General features: G+C 46.0%; 1 pseudogene; it reads right to left on the bottom strand.

Annotated features, from left to right (window-relative positions):
* Positions 1-962: 962 nt before the first annotated feature.
* On the bottom strand, positions 963-11,695 carry LOC123452369 (annotated as a pseudogene).
* Positions 11,696-14,009: the final 2,314 nt, after the last annotated feature.

Genomic DNA, 14,009 nt, shown 5'->3' with positions numbered 1-14,009 from the left:
ATATGTAATCTTGCAACAGACTTTAAATACTAGTAAATATATGTAATCCCGCTAGAGATCCGGTCGGCGGCACAGAGCATGGTGGTGGTCTTCAACATGGCCTTCACCTTCATCATCGCCCAGATCTTCATCATGATGCTCTACCACTTCAAGTTCGGCCCCTTCTACTTCTTTGGCGTCCGCGAGCTCCTCATGACCGCCTTCATCTAGTTCTTCCTGCCGGAGACCAAGGGCATCCCCATCAAGGAGATGGACCGGATCTGCGCCACGCATTGGTACTAGAGATAGTGAAGCGCTTTGTTAAGGGCAATGGCAGACTTGAAATCTCCACTTGACGTCATCCAACGCCGTATGACCAACATCGATGGACTGCCTCAGTCCATCATAGTTTTGATGATTGATCTCCTTTGGCTAGATATATATCCCTAGTGTGGTCGTTAGCTAGAGGATGTTTATCATAGAGTTAGTTATTAATTAGTTTCGGGAAAACCTAGTTAATTATGTGTATTAATGTTGATGCGTAGCAGGAATTGAACGACTCGACAAATTAATCTACTACTGCTGTGATGATCCTGGTAAATAATATACCACGACTTTGGTGTTTAGAGATTGAAGAGCGTCCATTTACGACGTACAAATCCATATATATGTAACCAAATGTTGGGAAGCAGTAAGTTAATTATATGCCCTTAAGCAGCAACACAACACCAATCAAGATCAAATCAAACAATCAGAAATTGTAATGAAGCGAAACACATGACAAAAACAGTTCTTTTAGTAGCACACCACACCACACCACACCAATCAAGATGAATCGAAAGAACAAAAAAGTAGTGAATCGAAACACATGACACGGGCAGTTTTTTAGTAGCACACCACACCAAACCACACAGCACCAATCAAGATGAACGACAGAACAGAAAAGTAGTGAATCGAAACACATGACTAGTAGTACTTGAGTACTAATTAGACATCACCAGGGTGTTCTTAGGCGTGGCGGGCTCTGGCCGGCTGATCATCCAGACGTGGGTGAGCAAGGCCCACAGGAGTGTTATCAGCTCGCCGCCTCGCGCAATGGCATCGGCGTGAGCGTCCGACGGGGCGGCATAGAGGATCATCTCGGACCAGAAGTCCATGAGGACCTCCCATGCCTCCTCTTCTCCTTTATCCTCCAACAGCTCAATCAGCTTCTTGCCGAGCTCTACGCCATTCTTATGATCAAAGTAGGCGCAGTAGTGTGACAAGTGTGTGGCGGCGATCTTATGATCAAAGTCAGCCTTCCCCGATCTACTCACTTCCAGGATGCTCGTGGCAATGTGAGCCACCAGCATTGTATTAGCAATACCTTTGACGCCATTGGACTGTGAGAAAAGGGTTGTTGTCGGCCTGTAGTTGTAGCCTTGTGCATAGGGATGCCACGCCATTGCTTCGGTTCCTCAGTGGCTTGAGGACGGCAGTCTTCACAACTGTCGGTACCTTCTTCCGGTCAAGCACAGGGATGAGGCGATGAAGAAGAGCCAGTGGAGTTGTTCTTGGGTTGAGGGTCAATACTGAGCACTGGTTCATTTTGTCCACCCAATGATTTAGCAGCTTGCATTTTCTGCGTAGCACAAGGCCTAGTAACTTGTTCTTCCAAGGTGATTGCTGCCAAGAAGAAGCATGCCTAACATAGTGGTGGATGAGGGATACTTTAGTCCAGTTAGAGCAGATGTAAGAAGCAATCTCCCGTAGCTCGGAAAGCACAACTAGTGACGCAAGTAAAAATACGGGTACATCATCCAAGTACCACTTTCCATAATGTTTCCAGGTCAATGTATCACATTCAATGCTACATTCAATCTGTGAATCATTCCATGAAGCTTCCCCCGGCATATGAAGAGTTTCATCCAACATATAGAACAAGCTCCAACCCATGCTTAAGAGAGATATAAATATGCTCAAAATGGGCAGCAACTCCTCGAATATGAGGTTGTGAAAGATGAACAATAATAATCGTGAAGGAAAGAAAGCTCAAGTGTAATCACACCAAATGCTCTTTCATCATCACTATCCTGGAGCAACATGTGTGGAAATAAGTTATAGGCCTTCATGAAACAAGTCTCAACAATTGTATGCCTTGCAAATCGGCATCTTAGCAGCTTGAACAACGCGAATGAAAAGCATAAATCTTTAAACTGTTCCCTTGAAGACATCGGAAACATGTCATCCTGCAACTGCCAAACTTTTTCAATGATCACTAAGCTGTTGTTTTCAATCCTTGCCCCATCAGCTTGGTTGGATAACAATTTGAGACTGTAACCACTGTTGGGGAACGTCGCATGGGAAACAAAAAAATTCCTACGCGCACGAAGATCTATCATGGTGATGTCCATCTACGAGAGGGGATGAGTGATCTACGTACCCTTGTAGATCGTACAGCAGAAGCGTTAGTGAACGCGGTTGATGTAGTGGAACGTCCTCACGTCCCTCGATCCGCCCCGCGAACAATCCCGCGATCAGTCCCACGATCTAGTACCGAACGGACGGCACCTCCGCGTTCAGCACACGTACGGCTCGACGATGATCTCGGCCTTCTTGATCCAGCAAGAGAGACGGAGAGGTAGAAGAGTTCTCCGGCAGCGTGACGGTGCTCCGGAGGTTGGTGATGACCTTGTCTCAGCAGGGCTCCGCCCGAGCTCCGCAGAAACGCGATCTAGAGGAAAAACCGTGGAGGTATGTGGTCGGGCTGCCGTGGAAAAGTCGTCTCAAATCAGCCCTAAAACCTCCGTATATATAGGTGGGAGGGAGGGGAGGAGGCAGCCTCAAAACCTAAAGGTTTGGCCGAAATTGGAGGTGGAGGAGTCCTACTCCAATCCTACTTGGAGTAGGATTCCACCTTCCCACTTGGAAACTCTTTCCACCTTGTGTTTTTTCCTTCTCAAACCTTATGGGCCTTAGTGGGAACTTATTCCAGCCCACTAGGGGCTGGTTTATCTCTTCCCATAGCCCATGAGACCCCTTGGGGCGTGACACCCCTCCCGATGGTCCCCGGCACCCCTCCCGGCACTCCCGGTACACTACCGATGAGCCCGAAACTTTTCCGGTAATAAACGAAAACCTTCCGGTAACCAAATGAGGTCATCCTATATATCAATCTTTGTTTCCGGACCATTCCGGAAACCCTCGTGACGTCTGTGATCTCATCCGGGACTCCGAACAACATTCGGTAACCAACCATATAACTCAAATACGCATAAAACAACGTCGAACCTTAAGTGTGCAGACCCTGCGGGTTCGAGAACTATGTAGACATGACCTGAGAGACTCCTTGGTCAATATCCAATAACGGGACCTGGATGCCCATATTGGATCCTACATATTCTACGAAGATCTTATCGTTTGAACCTCAGTGCCAAGGATTCATATAATCCCGTATGTCATTCCCTTTGTCCTTCGGTATGTTACTTGCCCGAGATTCGATCGTTAGTATCCGCGTACCTATTTCAATCTCGTTTACCGGCAAGTCTTTTTTCTCGTTCCGTAATACAAGATCCCGCAACTTACATTAAGTTACATTGCTTGCAAGGCTTGTGTGTGATGTTGTATTACCGAGTGGGCCCCGAGATACCTCTCCGTCACACGGAGTGACAAATCCCAGTCTCGATCCATACTAACTCAACGAACACCTTCGGAGATACCTGTAGAGCATCTTTATAGTCACCCAATTACGTTGCGACGTTTGATACACACAAAGCATTCCTCCGGTGTCCGTGAGTTATATGATCTCATGGTCATAGGAATAAATACTTGACACGCAGAAAACAGTAGCAACAAAATGACACGATCAACATGCTACGTCTATTAGTTTGGGTCTAGTGCATCACATGATTCTCCTAATGATGTGATCCCGTTATCAAGTGACAACACTTGCCTATGGCCAGGAAACCTTGACCATCTTTGATCAACGAGCTAGTCAACTAGAGGCTTACTAGGGACAGTGTTTTGTCTATGTATCCACACAAGTATTGTGTTTCCAATCAATACAATTATAGCATGGATAATAAACGATTATCATGAACTAAGAAATATAATAATAACTAATTTATTATTGCCTCTAGGGCATATTTCCAACAGTCTCCCACTTGCACTAGAGTCAATAATCTAGTTCACATCACCATGTGATTCCAACGAATCCAACACCCATATAGTTATGGGGTCTGATCACGTCTTGCTCGTGAGAGAGGTTTTAGTCAACGGTTCTGCAACTTTCAGATCCGTGCGTTCTTTACAAATCTTTATGTCATCTTATAGATGCTGCTACTACGTGCTATTCGGAAATGCTCCAAATATCTACTCTACTATATGAATCCGTTTCACTACTCATAGTTATTCGGATTAGTGTCAAAGCTTGCATCGACGTAACCCTTTACGACGAACTCTTTAACCACCTCCATAATCGAGAAAAATTCCTTAGTCCATTTGTTACTAAGGATAAATTTTGACCGCTGCTAGTGATTCAATCATGGATCACTCTTTGTACCTCTCAACAGACTTTGAGTCAAGGCACACATCAGGTGTGGTACACAGCATGGCATACTTTAGATTCTACGGCTAAGGCATAGAAGACGACCTTTGTCTATTCTCTTTATTCTGCCGTGGTCGGGTTTTGAGTCTTACTCAAATTCACACCTTACAACGCAACCAAGAACTCCTTCTTTACTGATCTTTTTTGAACTCCTTCAAAAACTTGTCAAGGCATGCATCTTGTTGAAACTTCTATTAAGCGCTTTCGATCTATCTCCATAGATCTTTGATGCTCAACGTTCAAGTAGCGCAATCTAGGTATTCCTTTGAAAAACTCCTTTCAAACAACCTTGTATGCTTTACAGAAATTCTACATTACTTCTGATCCACAATATGTCAACCACATATACTTATCAGAAATTCTATAGTGCTCCCACTCACTTCTTTGGAAATACAAGTTTCTCATAAACCTTGTACAAACCCAAAATCTTTGATCATCTCATCAAAGTATATATATTCCAACTCCGAGATGCTTGCACCAGTCCATTGAAGGATCGCTGGAGCTTGCATACTTGCTAGTATCTTTAGGATCGACAAAACCTCCTGGTTGTATCACATACAATGTTTGCTCAAGGAAACCGTCGAGCAAACAATGTTTTGACATCCTACGTGCAATATTTCATAAATAATGCATCAACAACTAACATAATTCTAACATACCTTTAGCATCGCTACGAGTGAGAAAGTCTCATCATAGTCAACTGTTTGATCTCGTCGAAAACATCTTTGCGACAAGTCGAGCTTTTCTTAATAGTGACCTATCACCATCATCGTCTGTTTTCCTTTAAAGATCCATCTTTACTCAATAGTCCTATGACCATCAAGTAATTCTTCCAAAGTGTACACTTTGTTTTCATCCATGGATCCTCTCTCGAATTTCATGGCTTCCAGCCATTCGTCGGAATCTGCGCCCACCATTGCTTTCTCCATAACTCGTAGGTTCACTGTTGCTCAACAACATGACCTCCAAGACAGGGTTACCGTACTACTCTGCAGCAGTACGCGACCTTGTCGACCTACAAGGTTTGTAGTAACTTGATTCGAAGCTCAATGATCACCATCATCAGCTTCCACTTCAATTGGTGTAGGCGCCACAGGAACAACTTCCTGCGCCCTGCTACACACTGGTTGAAGTGATGGTTCAGTAACCTCATCAAGTTCTACTACCCTCCCACTCAATTCTTTCGAGAGAAACCTTTCCTCAAGAAAGGATCCGTTTCTAGAAACAAACACTTTGCTTTCGGATCTGAGATAGGAGATGTACCCAACTGTTTTGGATACCCTATGAAGAAGCATTTATCCGCTTTGGGTTCGAGCTTATCAGACTGAAACTTTTTCACATAAGTGTCGAAACCCCAAACTTTCAAGAAACGACAGTTTAGATTTCTCTAAACCTCGGTCTATATTGTGTCATCTCAACGGAAATACGCGGTGCCCTATTTAAAGTGAGTGCGGTTGTCTCTAATGCATAACCCATAAACGATAGTGGTAATTCGATAAGAGACATCATAGTATGCACCATACCAAATAGTGCGTGGCTATGACGTTCAGACACATCATCACACTATGATGTTCCAGGTGGCATGAACTGCGAAACAATTTCCACATTGTCTTAACTGCGTACCAAAACTCGTAACTCAGATATTCATTTCTATGATCATATCGTAGACAGTTTATCCTCTTGTTACGACGAACTTCACTCTGAAACGGATTTGAACTTTTCAATATTTCAGACTTGTGATTCATTAAGTAAATACTCCTGTATCTACTCAAATCGTAAGTGAAGTAAGAACATAATGATATCCACTGCGTGCCTCAGTACCCATTGGACTGCATACATCAAAATGTATCACTTCCAACAAGTTACTATCTTATTTCATCTCAATGAAAACAAGGCCTTTCTCATGTGGTATGGTTTGCATGTCACTAGTGATTCGAAATCAGGTGAGTACAAAGATCCATCAGCATGGAGCCTCTTCATGCAATTTATACTAACATGACTCAAGCGGCAGTGCCACAAGTAAGTGGTACTATCATCATTAACTCGTATCTTTTTGGCACCAATATTATGAACATGTGTAACACTACAATCGAGATTCAATAAACCATTGAAGGTGATTATTCAAGAAAATAGAGTAACCATTATTCTCTTTAAATGAATAATCGTATTGCAATAAACACGATCCAATCATGTTCATGCTTAACGCAAGCACCAAATAACAATTATTTAGGTTTAACACCAATCCCGATGGTAGAGGGAGCGTGCGACGTTTGATCATATCAACCTTGGAAACACTTCCAACACGTATCGTCACCTCACCTTTAGGTAGTCTCCGTTTATGCCGTAGCTTTCATTTCGTGTTACTAATCACTTAGCAACCGAACCGGTATCCAATACCCTCATGCTACTAGGAGTACTAGTAAAGTACACATCAACATCATGTATATCTAATATACTTCTCTTGACTTTTGCCAGCGTTCTTATCTACCAAGTATCTAGAGTTGCTCCGCCTCAGTGACTGTTCCCCTCATTACAGAAGCACTTAGTCTCGGGTTTGGGTTTAATCTTGGGTCTCTTCATTAGTGCAGCAACTGTTTTGCTGTTTCATGAAGTATCCCTTCTATCCCTTGCCTTTCTTGAAACTTAGTGGTTTTACAAACCATCAACTATTGATGCTCCTTCTTGATTTCTACTTTCGTAGTGTCAAACATCACGAATCACTCAAGGATCATTGTATGTATCCTTGATATGTTATAGTTCATCACGAAGCTCTCACAGCTTGGTGGCAGTGACTTTGGAGAACTATCACTATCTCATCTGGCAGATTAACTCCCACTTGATTCAAGCGATTGTCGTACTCAGACAATCTGAGCACACGCTCAACGATTGAGCCTTTCTCCTTTACTTTGTGGACAAAGAATCTTGTCGGAGGTCTCGTACCTCTTAACAAGGGCACAAGCATGAAATCACAATTTCATCTCTTTAGAACATCACTTATGTTCCGTGACGTTTTACAACGTTTTCGGCGCCTTGCTTCTAAGCCATTAAGTATTTGCACTGAACTATCGTGTAGTCATCAGAAACGTGTATGTCGAATGTTCATAGCATCCACAGACGACGCTCGAGGTGCAGCACACCGAGTGGTGTATTAAGGACATAAGCCTTCTGTGCAGCAACGAGGACAATCCTCGGTTTTACAGACTCAGTCTGCAAAGTTTGCTACTATCAACTTTCAACTAAATTTTCTCTAGGAACATATAAAATAGTAGAGCTGTAGCGCAAGCTACATCGTAATTCGCAAAGACCATTAGACTATGTTCATGACAATTAGTTCAATTAATCATATTACTTAAGAACTCCCACTCAAAAAGTACATCTCTCTAGTCATTTGAGTGGTACATGATCCAAATCCACTATCTCAAGTCCGATCATCACGTGAGTCGAGAATAGTTTCAGTGGTAAGCATCTCTATGCTAATCATATCAACTATATGATTCATGCTCGACCTTTCGGTCTCATGTGTTCCGAGGCCATGTCTGCACATGCTAGGCTCGTCAAGCTTAACCCGAGTGTTCCGCGTGCGCAACTGTTTTGCACCCGTTGTATGTGAACGTTGAGTCTATCACACCCGATCATCACGTGGTGTCTCGAAACGACGAACTGTAGCAACGGTGCACAGTCGGGGAGAACACAATTTCGTCTTGAAATTTTAGTGAGAGATCACCTCATAATGCTACCGTCGTTCTAAGCAAAATAAGGTGCATAAAAGGATTAACATCACATGCAATTTATAAGTGACATGATATGGCCATCATCACGTGCTTCTTGATCTCCATCACCAAAGCACCGGCACGATCTTCTTGTCACCGGCGTCACACCATGATCTCCATCATCATGATCTCCATCAACGTGTCGCCATCGGGGTTGTCGTGCTACTCATGCTATTACTACTAAAGCTACGTCCTAGCAAAATAGTAAACGCATCTGCAAGCACAAACGTTAGTTATAAAGACAACCCTATGGCTCCTGCCGGTTGCCGTACCATCGACGTGCAAGTCGATATTATCTATTACAACATGATCATCTCATACATCCAGTATATCACATCACATCGTTGGCCATATCACATCACAAGCATACCCTGCAAAAACAAGTTAGACGTCCTCTAATTTTGTTGTTGCATGTTTTACGTGGTGACCATGGGTATCTAGTAGGATCGCATCTTACTTATGCAAACACCACAACGGAGATATATGAGTTGCTATTTAACCTCATCCAAGGACCTCCTCGGTCAAATCCGATTCAACTAAACTTGGAGAAACCGACACTTGCCAGTCATCTTTGAGCAACGGGGTTACTCGTAGCGATGAAACCAGTCTCTCGTAAGCGTACGAGTAATGTCGGTCCAAGCCGCTTCAATCCAACAATACCGCGGAATCAAGAAAATACTAAGGAGGGCAGCAAAGCGCACATCACCGCCCACAAAAACTTTTGTGTTCTACTCGAGAAGACATCTACGCATGAACCTAGCTCTGATACCACTGTTGGGGAACGTCGCATGGGAAACAAAAATTTTCCTACGCGCACGAAGACCTATCATGGTGATGTCCATCTACGAGAGGGCATGAGTGATCTACGTACCCTTGTAGATCGTACAGCAGAAGCGTTAGTGAACGCGGTTGATGTAGTGGAACGTCCTCACGTCCCTCGATCCGCCCCGCGAACAATCCCGCGATCAGTCCCACGATCTAGTACCGAACGGACGGCACCTCCGCGTTCAGCACACGTACGGCTCGACGATGATCTCGGCCTTCTTGATCCAGCAAGAGAGACGGAGAGGTAGAAGAGTTCTCCGGCAGCGTGACGGCACTCCGGAGGTTGGTGATGACCTTGTCTCAGCAGGGCTCCGCCCGAGCTCCGCAGAAACGAGATCTAGAGGAAAAACCGTGGAGGTATGTGGTCGGGCTGTCGTGGAAAAGTCGTCTCAAATCAGCCCTAAAACCTCCGTATATATAGGTGGGAGGGAGGGGAGGAGGCAGCCTCAAAACCTAAAGGTTTGGCCGAAATTGGAGGTGAGGAGTCCTACTCCAATCCTACTTGGAGTAGGATTCCACCTTCCCACTTGGAAACTCTTTCCACCTTGTGTTTTTTCCTTCTCAAACCTTATGGGCCTTAGTGGGAACTTATTCCAGCCCACGAGGGGCTGGTTTATCTCTTCCCATAGCCCATGAGACCCCTTGGGGTGTGACACCCCTCCCGATGGTCCCCGGCAACCCTGCCGGCACTCCCGGTACACTACCGATGAGCCCGAAACTTTTCCGGTAATGCACGAAAACCTTCCGGTAACCAAATGAGGTCATCCTATATATCAATCTTCGTTTCCGGACCATTCCGGAAACCCTCGTGACGTCCGTGATCTCATCCGGGACTCCGAACAACATTCGGTAACCAACCATATAACTCAAATACGCATAAAACAACGTCGAACCTTAAGTGTGCAGACCCTGCGGGTTCGAGAACTATGTAGACATGACCTGAGAGACTCCTTGGTCAATATCCAATAGCGGGACCTGGATGCCCATATTGGATCCTACATATTCTACGAAGATCTTATCGTTTGAACCTCAGTGCCAAGGATTCATATAATCCCGTATGTCATTCCCTTTGTCCTTCGGTATGTTACTTGCCCGAGATTCGATCGTTAGTATCCGCGTACCTATTTCAATCTCGTTTACCGGCAAGTCTCTTTACTCGTTCCATAATACAAGATCCCGCAACTTACATTAAGTTACATTGCTTGCAAGGCTTGTGTGTGATGTTGTATTACCGAGTGGGCCCCGAGATACCTCTCCGTCACACGGAGTGACAAATCCCAGTCTCGATCCATACTAACTCAACGAACACCTTCGGAGATACCTGTAGAGCATCTTTCTAGTCACCCAATTACGTTGCGACGTTTGATACACACAAAGCATTCCTCCGGTGTCCGTGAGTTATATGATCTCATGGTCATAGGAATAAATACTTGACACGCAGAAAACAGTAGCAACAAAATGACACGATCAACATGCTACGTCTATTAGTTTGGCTCTAATCCATCACATGATTCTCCTAATGATGTGATCCCGTTATCAAGTGACAACACTTGCCTATGGCCAGGAAACCTTGACCATCTTTGATCAACGAGCTAGTCAACTAGAGGCTTACTAGGGACAGTGTTTTGTCTATGTATCCACACAAGTATTGTGTTTCCAATCAATACAATTATAGCATGGATAATAAACGATTATCATGAACTAAGAAATATAATAATAACTAATTTATTATTGCCTCTAGGGCATATTTCCAACAACCACAAGGCACCCTTTTATAATTTATCAATCTTATGTCCTCTCCTGCAACTATGAGTGGAGGAAGGGAATGCTCAGTTGCTGGCCCGACATGCTGCTTTTCATCTTTTAGCTGCTCCATGTATACAACAATGAGATGTGGATTGCGCCCAAATGCTAACGAACTTCTTGCACTGTACCATGCATAATATTTGAGGAGTTTAGCAACGATAAGAGCAAAGGATGGAAGAAGGACCAATACCTCTCCGGGCTCCACATTCTTTAGCGACCATTGTCTCGGTGAATAAAAATCCTTTCCTAGCAAATTAACGGCAAGGTAGGAAGTCCATATTGCTTGAACAAGCAGTACTGTGGCAGGAGGGGTGATGTTGCGACCTTCCTTATCATCACCAGCAACTATTGCAGTGGTGTTGAGGCCAGCAATCTGAATAAGACTAGCCCATACGAAGACAGAGATGATGTGGTCCTGTGTGTGACAACTCCCTGATATGATGTGTGGACCAGAGAAAATGGCGATGACATCTTGATTACCAATGGTAGAGTTAACATACGAGAGGATGGGCAGGAACAAGGTGTTGGCACCAACGAAGAGGAAGCCGGTCAGGGGATGGTGACGGAAGCGCTGACCATAGGCACCGATCCCGACCATAACTCCTATCACGATGGTGCTCGCCACCAGAAGAGCATTCACTCGCACCAATTGCCCATCTATGTGATTAGAGAAGTCACGGATTGCTTCATCAGAGCAGTTTCCGGTGCCCATGATCTGCTTAACACACATGCCAAATCCAACGTCAACACATATTGAATTTGTTGATAAATAATTAAATATGCATGCAAAAAATAATATGTACAGTGCTACGTATGATACTAGTATACTGCAATCATACGTATTTAAATTAATAATCAACCACCAATACGAGAACAATCAGCTCATACTAAATTGCTGTACTAGCAGCTCAAACAAAAAAAAATAGATTGGTTGTTGTGCTAACAAGATTAGATTTAGGAGTAAAGGAAATTACCTCACACAAGGGTAGCAATCGGACTGCTGGAGACGTCAATCCGGACTGCTGGAGTACAAGCATGCGTGCTACTAAGTGGTCATGGAGACATTTGCTGATGCAGCCTTACCATGCCAGACGTAATTAATAAATCATGTCATTTTCCCTCTTTCATGTCTTCCACTACGTACTTTGTTATTAGGCAGGTTCTTTATTCCTTTGTTCTTTGCTGAAAAGGAAAGCTCTTGTACAATATACACTCTTTTGTCTCATATACACATCTAATGTAGTAGCTGATTCAGTGCTGTATAAACGTCGGTGCTCGATCTCTCCGGCTCATATTAATTCTCTAGGAGCAAGAACGAACTTATATTAGACAAGTTTCACCTATGAGCAAGAACGATTGCTTCGAAGCAAGGGGAGTACATGTCTATTTCACGATCGGATTTGAACCACCCACTATACATTTACAGCATGTTTTTTCATTTATGTTGTCCCTCCTAGCTGGTGTAAATCAACTTTGCATTTGAAGTTACATAGTATCTGTGATGTGATGTGAGCATCTTTAAAAGGAATTCCAGATTCCTGACGTACGGCTTGTAGGGCTGGTTAGCGCATGTGTCTCCTCCTTTGCCTACCTAGCCTGGATCAGGTGGCGTCCTGTGCATTGTTAGTGTAAAAATGGAACCCCCTGCTACAGATCATCGGAGACAAGAAAGGAGAGAGGAAGAGACAACACACAAGATTTCCCGGTGCACGAACACCTTGTCGCCCGAACGGCTATTTGTGTATTCCGGCGAGCTCGTACTCACCCCCACTTGTTACAATGTCCAACACTAGGATTTTATACCACGCACACGAAGGACATGCTCTCCGCGCTCCTGCCTGCTCGCGCCCATGACCTAGCACGCTCTGGCGGCGTCCTCCGCGCGCGCCTGCAACGCCCACGACGCACCGAACCCTCCCGATCGCTACGCTCCCCTAGACGTAGTATCTAACAGACACGCACGCACACGGCGCCACCCTACCCTGGCGGCCCGCGCACACTGTGCACGCACACACGCACGCCACTGCCGCGGACCCGACGCACCAGACGCACCTGGTGGGCGCCCACACACGCACGAAGCGCGCTAGCTCGCCGCCGCGGCTTATTCCAACGCAACACTCACCCCCTAAGCCGTGGCTTAGAGTAGCGCGGCGTTCTCGACGTCGACGTCTCCCATCAACGCATATTCCTCCGCCGTCGGCCCCTTCCTCCGATGAGAATCCTTCTTGAAATGACCCCGCTCGTCGTAGTGGTAGCAGCGCCCGCGTCGGTTCTACCGGACGCTTGACGCCACGCTCTTGCCGTCGTCGTCGTCGTCCCGCACACTGCCTCGCCGGCGCTCCCGCGCACGCCACCGCTCCGCGGTGAGCATCAGCTGCTCCACGCCATGGTCGGCACCGTCCTGCCCGCGCCGACGCAGCCGCTCGTCGAAGGCTTTCAAGCGACCAAGGGCGTCCTCAAACACCATGGGCGAGACATCGCAGAATTGCTCGATTCCGGCCACCGCCACGTACATGCGATCCGGCACGGCGTTGAGCAATTTGTTTACCATCGCGGCGTCGTCCAGGGTCGATCCGAGCCCCGCGTAACGCGCCGCCATCCCGCTGATCTTCCCCGCAAATGCGTCCAGGGACTCGCCGTCGTCCATGCGCAGCCGCTCGAAGTCGCCTCGGAGCGTGGCCAGCCGCTCCACCCGCACGCGATCGGCTCCGACTAACCGCACCTTGAGAGAGTCCCATACCTCCCTCGCGTTCGCCGCAAACTGCATCAGCAAGTCTTCCGGCAGTGCCGTGAGCAACATCGCCCGCGCCGTCTTGCACTTCCTGGTGTCCACTGCTGCTCCATCCGCCTGCTGCACCACGCCACACAGCCCCCCGACATCAAGGATAGCCTCCACCTTGATTGACCAGGAGGTGTAGCCCGTTGGTACCAGCGGCAGGAGATGCATCGAACCCGACGCACCGCCGCCCCGCCGCCCCCGTACGGGACTATCGACATGGCCGCCGGCGCGTGATGTGACCTCGCTCTGATACGAGATGTTAGTG

This window comes from Hordeum vulgare, chromosome 5H (genome assembly GCF_904849725.1).
Source record: "Hordeum vulgare subsp. vulgare chromosome 5H, MorexV3_pseudomolecules_assembly, whole genome shotgun sequence".
NCBI lineage: Eukaryota > Viridiplantae > Streptophyta > Magnoliopsida > Poales > Poaceae > Hordeum > Hordeum vulgare.
The sequence above is the reverse complement of the archived record's forward strand: the minus strand, read 5'-3'. Positions and strand labels throughout refer to the sequence as shown.